Source organism: Leucoraja erinacea, chromosome 1, assembly GCF_028641065.1.
Source record: "Leucoraja erinacea ecotype New England chromosome 1, Leri_hhj_1, whole genome shotgun sequence".
NCBI lineage: Eukaryota > Metazoa > Chordata > Chondrichthyes > Rajiformes > Rajidae > Leucoraja > Leucoraja erinaceus.
In genome coordinates, this window is record NC_073377.1 from 114935050 (window position 1) to 114949697 (window position 14648).

Genomic DNA, 14648 nt, shown 5'->3' on the forward strand with positions numbered 1-14648 from the left:
TAGAGGGTAAATGAGAAAGTGGGATAACATAGAACTAGTGTGAATGGGTGATCGATGGTCACTGTGGACTCAATGGTCCCATTTCCATGCTGTATCTCTATATTAAACTAAACATCCAAGCGCTATATACATGAAAGTTTTTAACTTGGCCAGTGTAGTGGGTCACTCTCACTCCAATAGTTGCACTACAAATGGTGATGTGTTAACTGAGACTTTTCCACCAGTGGGAGTCTAGGACTAGAGGGTGCAGTCTCAGAACAAAAGGACGCACCTTTAGAATGGAGATGAGGAGGCGTTTTTTAGCAAGAGGGTGGTAAGTCATTGGGTAATTTTGAAGTGGAGATTGACAGATTCTTGATTAGTAAGGGGCGTTAAAAGTTACGGGGAGAAACAGGAGCGGGGATTGAGAGGGAAAAATATATCAGCCATGATGGAATGGTGGAGCTTACTCGATGGGCCGAATGGCCTGATACTGCTCCTATGTTTTAGGAAATTATGAATTAAACACAACTTCAAGCGGTGAGGCTAAATAGAATAATGTAATGGGCAGCAGGATTGTTTATGCTACAGAAATGGACACTTAGCATTCAATTGCCACCATGCCACCCAGGGAAGTAAAATTCAATTAAATAAATCTGGATTAAAAGTCTAGTGTCAACAATGGCGACTGTGACACCGCCAGCTGTTGTGAAGTCACATCTAGTTCACCACTGACCCTCGAGGATGGAACTCGCCATACTTCTTTGCATCTAGCCTTTAGGTGAAGCCAGGCACACAATTATGTAGTTGATCCACTTACTCCATGGAGAGGGTGCCGAACGCTGAAGAGAGACATAAAAAGCTGGAGTAACTCAGCGGGTCAGACAGCATCTCTGGAGAAAAGGAATAGGTGACGTTTCGGGCCGAGACCCTTCCTCAGACCTGCCTGGATTAGAGTATTAGCTATGAGGAGAGGCTTGGATAAATTTGGATTGTTTTCTCTGGAGCGTCAGAGGGGCATCTTGATAGAAGTGTATATGAAATCATGAGAGGACAGATAGGATAGACAGTCGGAACCTCCCCCCCACCCCCCCCCCCCCCCCCCCCCCCCCCCCTCCCCCCCCCCCCCCCGGGTAGAAATGTTAAAGACTAGAGTGCACAGTTTAGTTTAGTTTTGGGATACAGCACAGAAACAGGCCCTTCTGCCCACCGAGTTTGTGTCGACCAGCGATCACCCCGTAAACTAGCATGATCCTACACGATAGGAACATTTTACAATCTTGACCGAAGCCAATTAACCTACAAACCTGTACAACTTGAGAGTGGGAGGAAACCAGAGGAGAAGAAAACCCTCACGGTCACGGGGAGAACATACAAACTCCATACAGGCAGCACCCGTAGTCAGGATCGAACCCGGGTCTCTGGCACTGCAAGGCAGCAACTCTACCGCTGCGTCACCGTGCCGCCCCACAACTTAAAAGTCAAAGGGGGGGAAAAGTTTAAAGGAGATGTAAGGGATATCTTTTTTACACTCAGAGGGTGGTGGGTGCCTGGAACGAACTGCCACAAGTGGTGGTGGTGGAGGCAGATACAATGGTGGAAGTTAAGAGGCTTTTAGATAGACGCATGGATATGCAGGGGATGGAGGGGGGTGGATCAAGTGCAGGCAGAGAAGATTAGTTTAACTAGGCATCATGTTTGGCACAGACACTGTTGTCTGAAGGGCCTGTTCCTGTGCTGTACAGTTCTGTATTCTATGTTCCAAGCCAAACTAAAACACACACTGGCCCCCTTCCAGCAACACTCACTTCACGTGAAGGAACATGTAAAAATATGGGTGAGGCTCAGATGGTCTGTCGCTTGTTCCTAGCTGATGTACAGCAAACTTCAGGCAAATTAATCCTGTATTTGTTGCTATAGTCCTGACAGGGCTTTGATATCAGATGTTTGCCTCAAATGCTTTAACTCAATCTCTGTTAACAATACTATTCTGGTCAAACCTGCATTACCCAATATGTGACACAGGACAATGCAATGAGACGTGTTTTTACATGTTACCTCACAACTTCAGGATATAAGAATTTAAGAAACAGGAGTAGGCCCAAACGGCCCTTGACCTGCACTGTGATGTAATTATCATCTATCATCTATCATTATGATCAGCATCAGTCATCAGGGATCAGATGACATAGGTTTAAGGCGAGGGGGGAAAGATTTAATGGGAACCCGAGAGGTAACAAAGGGTGGTGGGCGTACGGAACAAGCTGCCAGAGCAGAAAGTTGAGGCAGGTACTATAGCAACATTTCAGAGACATTAGACAGCTACTTGGATAGGACAGGTTTAGAGGGATACGAGCCAAAAGCAGGCAGGTGGGACTAGTGTAGATGGGCATGTTGGTCAGCATGGGCACTTTGGGCTGAAGGACCCATTTCCACACTGTATGACTCTATGATCTCCTCTATCTGGGCCCTGCTCTTTTCTCTCTGCTAGCATCGGACTGAAGGAACCGAAGCCCCAAGTCCCACACCACTAGATTCAGGAACCGTTACTCTCCAACATGCATCAGGTTCTTGAACCGACCGGTACACTTTCTTGTCTCCGTTTAGTTTTGTTTCAGTTTTAGAGATACAGCAGGGAAACAGGCCCACCAATCAATGCTGACCATCAATCACCCATTCACACTAGTCCGATGTTATCCCACTTTCTCACTCCCTATACACTTGGGGCAATTTAATGAGGTTAATTAACCTACAAACCCTAATCCTACCTTGCCAAATGAAACACTGGACCACGTCTTGCACAACCTAGGACTTGTTTTCTAATTGTATTTTACACAAATGTCTTGTTTTTAGCACAGTCTCTTTCATGTAAAATGTATGCATAAACTGTGTATAATTTATGTTTGTGTGTTATCAGTTTATGTGCCTGTGATGCTGATTCCAGCAAGATTTTCATTGTAACTGTACCTCACAGTACTTATGGCAATAATATCCACTTCTTCTTATCGAGTCCACACACAAGATGGAAGTTGTTCAGCCAGAACTGAACAAACTTCTCAGCATCTGCATGCAATGGTGTCTGTCTTGCGCTTCTTGTGCGTGGAGGTGGAAAGATTGGTGAAATCAGGGCCACGACATGAACGCTCTTTCCTCGACTCCAATATCCACTTGACTTGCTCCAACATTCAAGGAGATCATGTGGAAACAAGATCTGGTTTACAAAAAAGGACACAAAGTGCTGGAGTACCAGCAGACTGCATCTCTGGAGAACATGGTAAAGGTGGCGTTTCAGGTTGGCACTCTTCTTCAGTCTGACTTGAAATGTCACCGACCCATGTTCTCCTGACCTGCTAAGTTTCTCCAATGCTTTGGATCGTCTACAGATGCACCATAGAAAGTTTTTTATCAGGATGCATCACAGTATGATTTGGAAACAGCTCCATCCAAGACAGCCCAGACCATCGCACAAACCAACCTTCCTTCCGTTGACATCTCACGCTGCCAAGGCAAGGCCACCAGCATAATCAAAGACGAGTTACACCCCGGCCACACCCTCCCCCATTAAGCAAAAGGTACCGAAGTGTGAAAATGCACACCTCCATATTCCGGGGCAGTTTCTTCCCAGCTACTATCAGGCAACTGAACCATCCTACCAACAACTAGAGAGCTACTATTTACCTCTATCGAGATCCCCAAACTATCTTTACCTTCTACAAAAACGCAATTTAAGTCATACCCTTTATCATGTATCTGTACACTGTGGAAGGCTCGGTTGTAATCATGTATTGTCTTTCCACTGACTGATTAGCACGCTGCAAAAGCTTTCAACTGTACCTCAGTGCTTGCGACAATAAACTAAACTCAAACTATTTTCATGGCGATCAGGGTTTCTCTTTTTTCTCATCACCACTTTTCTCCCCTATTCCCATATCTAATTATTTTTTATATGTGGAGAAGTCCATGAATCAGTTTTGAATATAATCAATGATTGAGCCTCCACACTCCCCCAGAGGTAGAGAATTCCAACTACACTCCACACTTGAATGAAGAAATTTCTCCCAGTTAAACAGACTATATTTTGCCACCATGACCGCTGGTTCTAAATTTCTCAAAACGAGGAAAACATCCTCCCCATATCTCACGTTCATAAGTTCTAGGGGCAGATTTAGGCCATGCAGCCCTTCAAGTCTACTCCACCATTCAGACTGATCGATCTTTCCCTCTCAACCCCACAACTCCTGACATCCTTACTAATCAAGAATCTAACAATCTCCGCCTTAATAATATCCATTGATGGCCTGTACATATTCACCACCCTCTGACTAAAGACATTTGTTTTTATTTCCTTTCTAAAGGCACGTGCTTTTATTCTAAGGCTGTGGCCTCTGGTCCTAGACTCTCCCACTGGTGGAAACATTCTCTCCACATCCACTCTATCCAGGCCTTTCACTATTCGGTAACTTTCAATGAGGTCCCCCCTCATCCTTCTAAACCCCAGCAAGTACTGGCTCAGTGCCCTCAAACGCTCATCATATATCTACCCTGACGAACCTACGAACAATGTTCAGCGAGGTCACCTCATTTTTCTACACTCAAAACAGGGTGATCCTCTTCAATTCTTCTGCGTATGACAAGCGTCAGAAACCAGTCTGGTGAATGTTTGCCACACCCCAGCCGTATAAAGTAACAGTCAAAAATACCTCGAGATTGAGCCTACCATGGCTCCTTATAATAGTAGTATGTCTTTTTAATGGGGATCTCATATTTTCTGGAAATACAGGCCAACATTGAGTCAGAGTTATGCAGCATGGAAGCAAGGCTTTCCAGCCAAGGTTGATAGTGGTCAAGAAGGCTTTTGGTACATTGGTCTTCATCTATCAGGGTATTGAGTAAAGAAGTGGGATGTTATGTTACAATTGTACAAGATGTTGCTGAGGCCCCATTTGGAGTATTGTGTTCATTGTTGGTCACCCTGCGATAGGAAAGATGTTAGGTAGACAAAAAAGCTGGAGACACTCAGCGGGTGCAGCAGCATCTATGGCGCGAAGGAAATAGGCAACGTTTCGGGCCTAAACCCTTCTTCAGACTGATGGGGGGCGGGGAGAAGAAAGGAAAAAGGAGGAGGAGCCCGAGATGTTGTTAAGCTGGAAAGAGTGCAGCTAATATTTACAATGATATTGCAAGGACTTAAGGGCCTGAGGTATTGGGAGAGGTTGGGCAGGCAAAGACTTTAATCCTTGGTGTACAGGAGGATGAGGGGTGGTCCTATTGATGTGTATAAGATCATGAAGGGAATAGAGTAAATGTAGTCTTTTATCCAGAGTAGGAGAGTCAAGAACCAGGGGATATAGGTTTAAGATGAGAGGAGAAAGATTTAATAGGAACCCAAGAAGCAACCTTTTCCACACAGAGGTTGGTGGGCATATGGAATGAACTGCTGGATGAGGTATTTGAGGCAGGTACTATAACATTTAGAAACATTTATAAGAAAGAACTGCAAATGCTGGTCTACACTGCAGATAGACACAAAATGCTGGAATAACTCAGCAGGACAGGCAGCATCTTTGGATAGAAATAATTGGTGGCGTTTCAGGTCGAGACCTTTCTTCAGACTGAGAGTCAGGGGAGTAGGAAACACAGACATATAGAAGGGCAAGGTGTGAAAACAAGACATCAAAGGGGATGCAGTTCAACGAAAATGTAGGTCAGTGTTAGCTAGGGGAAGGTGACAATGAAGCACACAAAGATAACATTTAATTTGGAGGACAGTCAGACAGGTCGGAGAACTAGGAAGGGGGAGGGATGGAGAGAGAGGGAAAGCAAGGGTTATTTGAAGTTAGAGAAGTTAATGTTCATACCACTGGGGTGTAAGCTGCCAAGCTCTAATTTGTGCTGGGCCTCACTCTGACAGTGGAGGAGGCTCAGGACAGAATGGCAGTATGGGAATGGGAGGGGGAGTTAAAGCATTTAGCAACCCAGAGATCATGTAGGTTTAAGCAGACTGAGTGGAGGTGTTTAGCAAAACAATCGCCGAGCCTGCACTGTAGGAGTCCACATCTAGAGCAGTGGATACAGTAGATGAGGTTGGAGGAGATGCAAGTGAACCTCTGCCTCGCCTGGAAGGACTGTCGGGGTCCTTGGACAGAGTTGATGGGGAGGGTATAGAGGCAGGTGTTGCATCTCCTGCAGTTACTGGGGAAAGTACCTGGGGAAGGGGTGGTTTGGGTGGAAAGGGACGAGTTAACCAGGGAGTTGCAAAGGGAACAGTTGGAGGTGACATTTTTGCTCGCTCCAACAGGAACCCACCACTAGCCACATCTGTTGCCCGATATATCACTTGGGCAACAGCACCTCATATTTTACTGGGGCAGCTTACAACCCAGTGGTATGAATATTGGTTTCTCTAACTTCAAGTAACCATTGCGTTCCCTCTCTCCCACTCCCTCCCTCATCCTGGTTCTCCAACCATTCTGACTGTCCTCCTGATTAAATTGTATCTGTTTGCTCCGTTGTCACCTTCCCCTAGCTAACAATGATATTTTCTACACTTTCCTTGAAATTTGTTCCCTTTGATGTCTCGTTTTCACACCTTACCATTCCATACCCCTCCCCTGACTGAAGAAGGGTTTCGGCCCGAAACGTTGCCTATTTCCTTCGCTCCATAGATGCTGCCGCACCCGCTGAGTTTCTCCAGCAATTTTGTCCCCCTCCCCTGACTCTCAGTCTGAAGGGTCTCGACCCGAAACGTCACCCACTCCTCTCCAGAGATGCTGCCTGACCCGCTGAGTTATACAAAATGACAGCATTTTGTGTCTATCTTCAGTGTAAACCAGCCGCGGCAGTTCCTTCCTGCTATCTCCGCAATGCTTTGGCTGTCTCAACCCGTATCCTGCAACTGTTGTCTAGAGGGCTCATCCCGATTCCATGATCTTGCCACTCCGGGAGTGTTCACACTCATAACCTTCCATGAGATAAGGGGCTCTCGAGTGAGGCTGGGCTCTGTACCCCATTCCCGCTGTATGTTTTGCAGAATGGACCAGCAGAATGCGTTGTTGTTTGCTGTTCCGCCCCCAATGTCACGGCAAACCCACACAAAAGGTCTACTGACAAGCTGGGAGCAGCTGGAAGAGGAAGGGAGAGCAGGAAGTGCATTGCTACAAAGTTACCTGAATGTTGCTGTTTGCTTGCTGGCGGGTTGTTAGGAGCCCGGGGGTGTTTACAAACACTGCGTTGGTTCGGAGAGGGAACCCTCCCCCTAGTTGAACATCGATGGAGGGGGAGTCGCCGCCGCCAGGGGGGCGCTCGCCGCCTTTGATCCCCTCACCGAATCACCCGCCTTCACCCTCCGGACGGCCCGGTCCAGTCCCGGGCAGCTTTCCCCTTCCAGGTTGGTGGCCTGGGAGGCCTGACAGGCAACCCATTGCGCCAATTGCAGCCAGCGCTCGCTGCACGGCGCCCAGGCAACGCGGATGTAAGACAGGACGTAGACCTTTAAATGGGCATCCACCCAAAAACGCAAGCAGGAGCAATGCATTCTCTTAAAAGGGTTATGCAACTTCCGTGGACGTGCAACACTCATGCATTCGCGCCCACCATCAATGGCAGAAGTAGCGAGTGGTTTTAGAACCGCATGCACTCACCACAGTGAAGAACAAGTGCCTTTAAAAAAAATAATAAAAGACACAAAGTGCTGGAGTCACTCAGCGTGACCCGCTGACATGCAAGGAACTGCGAGGAAGGATCCCGACCCGAAACGTCAACTATCCATGCTCTCCAGGGATGCCGTCTGACCAGCTGAGTTACTCCAGCACTTTGGGTCTTTTTTTGGTAAACCAGCATCTACAGTTCTTTGTTTCAACAAGGAATTGGAGATGCTGTTTTACAAACAAAAACATACAAAGTGCTGGACGTTTGAGTTTAGTTTATTGTCACGGTACCGATGTGCAGTGAAAAGCTTGTGTTGCGTGTTAACCAGTTAGCGGAAAGACTACACTTGATTACAATCGAGCCATCCACAATGTACAGATACATGATAATGGGAATATCATTGAATGCAAGGTAAAGTCCGATCAAAGGTAGTTCGATGGTCTCCAATGAGCTAGATTGTAGCTCAGGACTGCTCTCTAGTTGTTGATGAGATGGTTCAGTTACCTGACAGAGACTGTTCCCAAATATGAAGGTGTGTGTTTTCACACTTCTATACCTCTTGCCTGATGGGAGAAGGGGGAAGAGGTTTGGGGTGAGACACGTCTTTGTGTCTCTTCTTTTATAAACCAACATCTGCAGTTCTTTGTTTTAGTTCGTTGTTACAAGGAACTGCAGATGCTGTTTTACAAAACAAAAGGCACAAAGTGCTGGACATACATTCATCTTGACTGAGCAGAAGCAATGCTTTGGAGACACAAGCAACTACAGCTGCAGGAATCTTGAACAAAACGTAAAGTGTTGGAGGACCTCAGTGAGAACGGCAGCATCTGTGGAGGGAATGGACAGACAAGGCTTTGCATGTGGTCCAGATTGTGTGGAGAAAGCTGGAAAAGAGAGGTGATCTGGGGAAAACGCTGGAGAGTGACAGGTGGATACAGGTGAGGGGTGATTGGCAGATGGGTGGAGTAAATTCCAAAGACTAGAGGTGAAAAAGGGACAAAAGTGGCAGGTAAGGAAAGAAGAGGAGGAGTGAAATGTAAAGCCGAAGGGTGAAATGGGACTGGGAGTAGACGATATAAAGTAATAGGGAACTTGGAAATGGAGGAGGAAAGTATGGAGGAAGAAAAAGCAGCGGGTTGGTTGGAGGAATGGATGGGGCAAGGGAAAAAGAGAAGGGTTTAGTGGGGGTATGACTTGACATCAGAGAATACAATGTTCATACCATTGGGTTGTAAGTGGAATATGAGATGCTGTTCTTCAAGTTTGTATGTGGCCTCAGTCTGGCATTGGGGGAGGCCAAGGACAGAAAGGTCACCACTGGAATGGGAAGGGAAGTTAAAATGATTGCAACTGGGAGATCCATCAGACCTTGGCATACAGAATTCAGCAAAACAGTCAATTGTCTCGCTAATGTAAAGGGGGTCACATCGGGAGTACCAAATACAGTCGATAAGGTTGGAACCTCTTGTCTCACCTGAACGGGCTGCTCGGGTCTTGCATGGAAGCGAGAGAAGTGTAGGGACAGTTGTTACATCTTAAGAGTCAACAGTGTTTTTTTATTATCATATGACCCAAACAGAACAATGCAATTCTTACTTACAGCCCCACAGTACTGTGTAAACAATATATTAAATGTCTAAAAAAAGTTCAGAGCATGTGTGTGTGTGTGTGTGTGTATGTGTGTGTGTGTTTACTAAAACTCTTTGTGCCGGCAATGTGTCACACTGCTGTGTGTGTGTGTGTGTGTGTTTCCTATTTTCTTCCAAATACTACGCCGCAACATTCCCATTTTCACAAATTCTACTCACATTTTTCCCGTCGAAGCAATAAACAACTTCCCATCACATTCCGACTTGTATTTCCGAAGTTATTCACGATTTATAGTTTCAAAAACAGCCAAAACCGCTTTCTCAAGAGAGCATCCAGTGATGATGTTCGGGCAGGTCGGGCAGGGAATAGGAGTGATGGGAGGAAGATGATGGAAATGAAGAGGAGGGAAATGGGGTAGGGTCTCGACCCCCTCCCTCTCTGCCTCTCTCTCTCCCTCCCTACCCCCTCCCCCCTCCCTCCCTCTACCCTCCCTCCCTCTCTACTCCCCACCCTCTCCCTCTCTACCCCTTCTGCCTCCCCCTCCCTTTCTACCCCCTCCCCCTCTAACCCCTCCCTCTTTACCCCCTCCCTCTCTACCCCCCTCCCCTCTACCTCCCCTCCCTCTCTAGCCCCCCCCCCCCCCCCCCACCACCGCATCGGAGGACGGGACCCAACAGGTCCCCCTTGGTCTATGATACATATAAATGTGTGTGTGTGTAGATATACATATATGTATGTGTATATATATATATTTATATATATAATGTGTGTGTGTGTGTGTACATATATATGTGTGTATGTATATAAATAAAGAATAAAAACAAACAATATTCAAAAACACAAAACCAATGCCCCCAAGTCTATGTGGATCAGAGCTTATTTAGAAGTTTCAGTGTTTAATAGCCCAATGGCTGTAGGAAAAAAACTGTTCTTGACGCTGGATATTACAGTTTTCAGACTCCTATATCCTCTTCCCGATGGCAGGAGTGAAATGAGTGTGTGGCCATGGTGGTGAGGGTCTCTGACGATGTTGGCTGCCTTCTTGAGGCAGGATCTCCAGTAAATTTCTTCAATGGTGGGGAGGTCAAAACCGGTGATGGACTGGGCAATTTTCACCACTTTTTGCAGTCTTCTTACCTCCTATGTGCTCAAGTTGCCGATCCAAGCCTTGGTGTGATCTTCTGGGGTTTCTGGGGGAAATGCCTGGATAAGGGGTGGGTTGGGTGGGAAGGAATGAAGGAACTAAGAAGTTGCAGAGTTTGATCAAGTAGAATGGGATTATATGTTTAAAGTATTGCAAAATTTTCAAATGGGAGAGAGCCTCATCGCATGGATAAAATTATTATATAACAAACCCATGGCTAGAATATTAACTAATAATATACTATCTACGAAATTTCAATTATCAAGGGGCAATAGACAAGGGTGTTCGTTATCACCACTATTATTCGCTCTGGTAATTGAACCTTTAGCTGAAAAAATTAGAACACATCCTGACATCTACGGTTATAATACAAAACATTCAAATAACAAAATATCCTTATACGCAGACGATGTACTACTGTATATCACAAAACCCCAAATCAGTATACCAAACATATTAAACCTAATTGAGGACTTCGGATCTCTCCACCGTGACTGGAGGATGCTGGCGGACATCGGCCGACAACTAGTTTTTCCACCTGAAATAAGACCATAAGATCACTCTCAGAGGCGGCTGAAAGAAGCAGCCGGTGGATTTGGCTCAAGCGGAAAGACCCATGCTGGGCCCCAAGTACGTCAGGATGAATCTTTGGGATGGTTTTGACATGGGACACGCGCTGAGGGCTGATCATCCTGCAGCGGGCCGCCCTTGTGGAGGGTGTATAGTGTTAAAAGGCCGAAACACCCAGTGATGCAAGGGTACACTACTGATGATGTGTCCTGTGCCCAACTATCCTGAAGGTTACACAGGCCAAGATATGTGTATCACCTCCCCGCCCCCCACCGATGTTGAGCGTCTACCACTCTCAACAATCAACGGATGTCGTGAAATGCTCCCCACTTATTGGCACAAGGGACTTTTAACATCTAGTCCTGTGTATTTGATTCTGATAATCTGGACTCGTCCAGTGACTGCTGTGAAAGGACAGCTGACAACATGGGAAAGTCCATGTGACAGCTTGGAGAGACAGCTGGCAGGAGGGAACAGACCCCACTGGGGCCGTCATGGGCTAGCTACCCATGATAGCAGTCCCCAACGCTGTTTCAGTTAGTTGGAGACACCCGCTAAATGCTACAAAAAGTAAATTAAAGAGAATACCCCTAGAGCCTGCGAGAGCGGGGGCGGAAGATGGCTCACCGATTGATAACACGGTTACAGACCCATGTGTGTATTAATATGTGATGTATTAATGTAATTTACTGTACTAATAAAAAAATTAAAAAATTAAAATTTAAAAAAAGAAAAAAAAGAAGTTGCAGAGAGTGGTCTCCAGCGGAAGGCGTGGAAATGGGAAGATGTGACGTGGTGGGATCACGTTGAAGATGGTGGAAATGTCGGAGAATGATGTGTTGGATGTGGAGGCTTGTGTAATCCAGTCATCCTGAGAGCTATGCCAGATGGTGTTTCATATCCCTGGCAGGTTCAACCAAACTGCACAAGTCTCGGGTAAGGAGGCAGACGAAGCAGTCCCTTGTCCTCCAGGTTGGGGGTTGGGCGTGGGGTTAACTACCCCACCCTGGAAAAAAAGTGTGAGTGACAGAAACATTGATGAATGAAAACCAAATTACACACATGGTTCAAGAAGGTGCCCCAACGATGGGGAACATGTCACTTCCTAACCAAACCCGCAAGGGCACTGGGAAGCTGACACACCTCTGACGCAAAATAAATCCATCCTTGTGGGGACATGGAACATCAGAACCATGTTCCAGGCTAGCAGGGCTGCCACAATTGCCAACAAAATGGTGTGCTACAATCTCTTAGTCCAGGGCTTGGCTGAAACAAGATGGACACAGTCAGGGGAGATCAAATTGGTCAGCGGGCAGTCCATTATCTACTCTGGACAGGAAGAAGAGGGAGCGAAGCATACAGAGGGACTGGCCATCATGATGACGAAGGACGCTAGAAAGGCTCTACCGGCATGGGAACCCAGCAGTTCTCATCTCATCTCCGCAACCGTCAACACCAACAACAAGAGAGTGAAAGCCCACATAATCCAATGTTATGCACCCACCAACGATGCAGAGGATGAGGTCAACAGCAGGTTCTATGACAGCTCGACATCTACTTGGTAGTATTGGAGGCAGAGACCTCATTAACCTGATGGGTGACTTCATCACTAAGGTTGGAGGCCAAAACAAGGGATATGAGGCAGTAATGGGAAAGCATAGAGTGGGCAAAATGAATGAAAATGGCAAGATGTTTGCTGAGGTCTGTGTTAACAATAACCTGGTGATTGGGGGAAGTGTATTCCCTCATAAACCAATCTACAAAACAACTTGGGTGTCATCAGATCATGTCACAGAAAATCAAATTGACCACATTTGTATCTGTAAAAGGTACAGAAGGTCCATGGAAGATGTCAGAACAAGAAGAGGAGCTGACGCAGCTTCAGACCACCACCTCCTAGTAGGGAAATTCAAGCTATGGCTGAAGAGTCACTCCCAGGCCAAAAGCCAAAGAGATAAATACAACATTGAATACCTTAGTAGTGCTCAAGTGGTGAAGAAGTTCAAGGATACCCTCTCAAAGCTACAGCAGAGGAGGAAGGAAGGATGGACAATAAATGAGGAGTGGGAACACCAAAAAACTGCTTGGAGCTCAACCTGTTAAGAGGCCCTAGGGAGAAGGACCCAAAAGCACAAAGAGTGGATAACACCAGAAACCCTCAACACAATCCAACGGAGGAGAAAGTGAACAACACAAGAACTAGAGCTGAAAGGGCTTTGGCCCAAAAGGAGTACAACAGATGCCACATAGTAGAACATCAGGAGGGACAAGAGCCAAAGTGGCAGAAATTGCGGTGACTCAAAGGAACATGAGAGAGTTATTTACCAACACAAGGAAATTGTCCGGGCCATATCTGCTGAGTAATAAACCAATTACAGACAAGAACGGTCAACTTTTTCAACCCAGGAGGCGCAGCTCGACAGATGGGTAGAACATTTCGAAGAAGTCCTAAACAGGCCACCATCGGCTGTACAGCCACACATTCCCAAAGCCAGGATACCACTACAAAGTAGGTGTGACAGACCAACAAAATCAGAAATAAAGGCTGCAATCAAGCAACAGAAAACTGGCAAGGCTGCTGGCCCTGACAATATTCCACCTGAAGCCCTGAAAGTAGATATAGACTGTTTCTCACAGAGTAAGTAAGTATATTTTATTTATATAGAACGTTTAAATCAACTCGCGTTGAAACCAAAATGCTTTACATAAAAGAAATAATAAAATAAATAATAAAGTTTCCGTACATCCATAGAAAAACTAAAAATATAGAAAAATGACACAACACATTATAGAATTCAACATGAACGTCCCCCCACAACAGAATCAAATTGTTCCACTGGGGAAAGGCATCAAAAAGAGAGTGGTGAGTCTGGAATTCTCTGCCTCAGAGTGCGGTGGAGGCAGGTTCTCTGAATGCTTTCAAGAGAGAGCTAGATAGGGCTCTTAAAAATAGCGGAGTCAGGGGATATGGGGAGAAGGCAGGAACAGGGTACTGATTGGGGATGATCAGCCATGATCACATTGAATGGCGGTGCTGGCTCGATGGACCAAATGGCCTACTCCTGCACCTATTGTCTATTGACTCATAAACAGACATGCTCTATGGCTTCTTTGGGAGGATTTGGGAAGAGGAAAAGACACCCATAGAATGGGCAGAGGGATACATCGTGAAACTGCCAAAAAAAGGTGACCTAAGAAAATGTGACAACTACCGAGGGATCACCCTACTTTCTGCACCCAGTAATATTCTCAACCGGGTCATCCTCAACCGTCTTCAGGAAGCTGCAGACAAGAGGCTACGGGACCAGCAAGCAGGATTCGGGAAGGATCGCTCATGCACAGACCACATAGCATCGTTACGCGTCATCATTGAGCAATCTATTGAATGGAACACGACCCTGCACATCAACTTCATCGACTTTGAGAAAGCGTTTGGCAGCTTAGACAGGACAACACTATGGCGCCTAATGGACCACTATGGAATTCCCACCAAGATCATAAACAATCAATAACTCATATGATGGAACCTCATGCAAAATTATGCATGCAGGCCAGCTCTCTCAGAGCTTTAGTGTCAGGACGGGCATCAAGCAGGGAGGTCTCTTGTCACCATTCCTGTTCCTCCTGGCAATTGACTGAACCATGATGGAAACAAATGAGGGGGAAATAAATGGACAATGTGGGAGCATTTTAAAGAATAATCATTTTATTTCTTAGA

The 14648-nt window shown here is 46.1% G+C and overlaps 1 protein-coding gene and 1 pseudogene across 2 annotated transcripts in view; one reads left to right on the forward strand and one right to left on the reverse strand.

Moving 5' to 3' along the window:
• The window catches only part of LOC129700874 (probable E3 ubiquitin-protein ligase HERC3), a 62629-nt gene extending 55223 nt beyond the window's left edge, over positions 1-7406 (reverse strand). The window contains exons 1-2 of one of the 2 annotated variants that reach the window (XM_055641656.1): positions 7146-7406; positions 800-870 (exon numbers count right to left, since the gene is read on the reverse strand). The gene's annotated coding sequence lies outside the window, so the exon portion shown is untranslated. The remainder of the gene's footprint in view (positions 1-799; positions 871-7145) is intronic. The other variant, XM_055641646.1, reaches the window with a different exon arrangement.
• Positions 7407-8724: 1318 nt separating this feature from the next.
• On the forward strand, positions 8725-13576 carry LOC129695427 (uncharacterized; annotated as a pseudogene).
• The last annotated feature ends 1072 nt before the right edge of the window (positions 13577-14648 follow it).